The 3,602-nt window shown below is 41.3% G+C and overlaps 1 protein-coding gene across 2 annotated transcripts in view; it reads left to right on the top strand.

Annotated features, from left to right (window-relative positions):
* The window catches only part of Pias1 (protein inhibitor of activated STAT 1), a 110,199-nt gene that overhangs the window by 4,673 nt on the left and 101,924 nt on the right, over positions 1-3,602 (top strand). Inside the window, exon 1 of one of the 2 annotated variants that reach the window (XM_031345674.1) lies at positions 536-634. The exons of the other annotated variant lie outside the window; for it this stretch is intronic. The gene's annotated coding sequence lies outside the window, so the exon portion shown is untranslated. Of the gene's footprint in view, positions 1-535; positions 635-3,602 lie in introns of those variants that run through there. 2 annotated transcript variants of the gene reach the window in all.

Below are 3,602 nucleotides of genomic sequence, written 5' to 3'. Positions count from 1 at the left end.
AAAAAAAAAAAAAAAAACAACCTGGGCTGGAGAGATGGCTCAGAGGTTAAGAGCACTGGCTGGCTCTTCCAGAGGTCCTGAGTTCAAGTTCCATGAACCACATGGTGGCTCATAACCATCTATAATGGGATCTGATGCTACAGTGTATTCATATAAATAAATACATCTTAAAAGAAACCTTAATGTATCTATAATTTGATGTAACTTCTTTTGTTTTGTAGTGTGTTGATTTTTTTCCCTGACTAGTAAAGTTTTTTCCCAAAAGGGTTAATCATATGTGCCGCTATTTTGGTCAGAGTTAAGTTTAGGGGTGTAATAGTAAACAACAATAACAGCCCCCCTAAAATCTCAGTAGCCTAACTTAAAAGTTTATTCCTGGCCTTGGAATGTAGTTGAGTGACAGTGTATGTTGAGTATGTGAGATGCTCTGTATCTAATCTCTAGCATCACATGAATACATCAAAATGTAATTCTTGGTCATACTAAATGATGGCTTAGCAGAATGTTCCACTGGCACTTGGGTACCAAGCATGATAGAACCTAAGTCGTGTTCTGCCATCACTAGGGCAGTGAGAGAGGGAGGACAAGGAGGCAGAGGACGAAGAGGAGGACAAGTACAAGGATGAGGAATTGAGTAAGTATCAGATTTTGAAGCTTTTGCCTCAACGTGACACACAGAAGCTCACAGTTTATTGATCCAATTCACATAGTCACATTAATCTAAAATGGAAGGCGTATAGTTCTGCCATTGCTTAGGGAGGAGACTCCACACATCTCTGAACAAACATTAGGACTGTGGTAGTCCCCATTCCAGGTCACCAAATATCTTCTCCCTAACAAAATACCCTTACCCAGTCGTTTCTGAGGAAGTCAACTCCAAAGTCTTGTTCTGATCCAACCTTCATTTTCAGACATCTTAATCTACTCAGAGGTTTTAAATGTGGGAACATTGAAAATACAGCCCATTAGCTCATTACTGTGAATTTGAGTGTTTTATTATTTTGACATTTATCTTTGTTTTCTTAATCTACTTTAAACTGCAAAGCAGTTCGTCTCTTACTTAGTCCTGTTAGTCTTTGGATTTTGCCCTTTTTTCCTAGTCTCAAGGCAGCCAGTTCCCTTTATCTCATTTCTTGTTAAATTCAGCCAAGTACTCAGTAACATTTTGTTACAGATTCTCTGCAAAAAGTCCCTGAGAGGCCATTGTGTGAAGCTCAGAAGGTAAAGCTTGTCTCAATGGAAACACTGGAATGTTATGGGGGTGGTCACTAAAGAAAGCTCCAGGCAGAAGGGAGAATCCCTAGAGAGAGGTTAGGTGTATTGCAGGTGGCAGGACCAGGGACTTAAGGATGTCCAGTCCCCCTTGGAGCCTGCTTGCTTGCTGTCATGAGCCCTGTGTGGAGCTGAGTGACCTGGCATTTGCCTTGCTGGGTTTCAGTCTTGCTTTAGGCTAATTGTTCTTGGCTATGCTTCATTCTCCCTTTTAGAAAGGGAGTTTCTTAGTTTGAGAGTTATTGCTGTGAAGAGACACCATGACCACAGCAACTCTTATAAAGGAACATATTTAATTGGGGGTGGCTTACAACTTCAGAGGTTTGGTCCATTATCATCATGGCAGGAAACATGGCAGCGTGCAGGCAGACATGATGCTAGAGAAGGAGCTGATACTTCTACATCTTGATTTGAAGGCAATAAAAGGAGACTATGTCCCACACTGTGTAACTGGACTTTGGGTACTTTGTGGGGTTTTTCCTTCCATCCTTTTCAACCCCTCTTCTTCCTTTTCAACCCCCTAACACTAGGTAGGAAAGAACGAAATGTGTGTGTGTATATGTGTGTGTGTGTGTGTGTGTGTGTGTGTGTAGGGGGAAGACCCCTGAATAAAATCAGTGGTAGAAAGGGAGCAAGAATAGCATTGGACTACTTCCTGCTGATTAGGGCATCAAGTTCCTTGGGGCAAGTTTGATCTTTGCTGTCAGGATATCTAATTTCCTCTTGTTTCTTCTGTGCAGGACTGTTTGACAAACCACAACAAACCACACACAACGACCAACTGGCCAACCAGCCCCTTCTAGCAGGGATCTAGCATTTATATAGCCTCTGAAAACTCCCCAGATTTCAAATGTCACACACACAGGAAAACTATCTGTAGCTGGCAAAATCACACCCCTGCTAGAACATGAGGCAAATCATAGTCAGCTGCTGTGGACAATCAGAAGCAGCCCCACATCCCACACCTGAGATTAAAATGAAGACACAGTGTCAAAAACAAATTATTTTTAAGGTGTAACTATTGAAAAAGAACTAAAGACACAGCTTATACAACTGAAAGATGTTGCTGAAATGTGACTTGGTAGGAATGCTTATTTCTGCTATTATAACATAATTTTAATATATAAACTTTTAGTTTTAAGTCTTAAAAAAAAATGAAAACATTCTTATATTTCTGTGCTTTTCAAAGAAACCAAAATTCTCACAACACTGGGAGTAGCTTGACCATAAAAGACCTCAAAGCCTGTTCCCACCGTGACACACTTCCTCCAACAAGGCCACACCTACTCCAACAAGGCCACTTTTAATATTGCCACTCCCTACAGGTATTTACTCTGTGGTATTGTGTTCTGGAGTATATAGCTTATTTTAACAAGTTTTTTATTAGCATATTTCATATGAAACTTATTGTTAATAATAAGTTTCATACATTTTTTTTGTTTGTTTGGGTTTTTTTGGTTTTTCAAGACAGAGTTTCTCTGTATAGCCCTGGCTGTCCTGGAACTTACTCTGTAGACCAGGCTGTCCTCGAACTCAGAAATCTGCCTGCCTCTGTCTCCCAAGTGCTGGGATTAAAGGCATATGCCACCACTACCCAGCTACATGTATATATTTTGATTGTATTCATCCCCCTTCCACATTACCCTCTCTCATCTCCCTTTTACACCTGCTAATCTCCTCCTTCTTCCAAGCTAGTTCTGTTTCCACTTTCATGTCTTTTAAAAAACCTTTTTTTCATGGTGCATCAATGGAATTAGTTAGGGTTCTTTATAGGAACACTGCTGAGCTGTTACTTTCATACAGTAACATGGGCAACTTGCTGTGGCTACACCCCTGAAGAAAATATCTTTCCTTCTCTAAGGAGTCATTAACAACCCAAAGACCTTGGCTCACAAGGCCCTGCCCCTCATTCTTAATGGGATGTTACTGGGCCCAGTCTTGTGTAGGTCTTCTATAGGTAAATATAGCTAAGAGCCCAATAACGTGTCAGCCCTGTCCTTCCTGGAAGGTGATGTTCCATAGCACTCTACCACTTGCTGGGGCTCTTATTTTTTCTGCCCTTGCTTCCACAGTGGGTGACTTGCCTTTTTATTTTGCTGGATATTACAGTGAGGAGATTGCTGTGAGTTTCAAATGAGAATTTGTGGTCAGATGTGATGGAGTGTGCCTTTTATCCCAGCAGTTGAAAGGTAGAGGTAGATGGATCTTTGAGTTCCAGGCCAGTTAGGATTATGTAGTAAGACCTGAGAGAGAGAGAAAGAAGAGAGAGAGAGAGAGAGAGAGAGAGAGAGAGAGAGAGAGAGAGGGGAGAGAGGGGAGAGAGAGAGACA

The sequence above is a fragment of the Mastomys coucha genome, unplaced genomic scaffold (assembly GCF_008632895.1).
Source record: "Mastomys coucha isolate ucsf_1 unplaced genomic scaffold, UCSF_Mcou_1 pScaffold23, whole genome shotgun sequence".
NCBI lineage: Eukaryota > Metazoa > Chordata > Mammalia > Rodentia > Muridae > Mastomys > Mastomys coucha.
The sequence above is the reverse complement of the archived record's forward strand: the minus strand, read 5'-3'. Positions and strand labels throughout refer to the sequence as shown.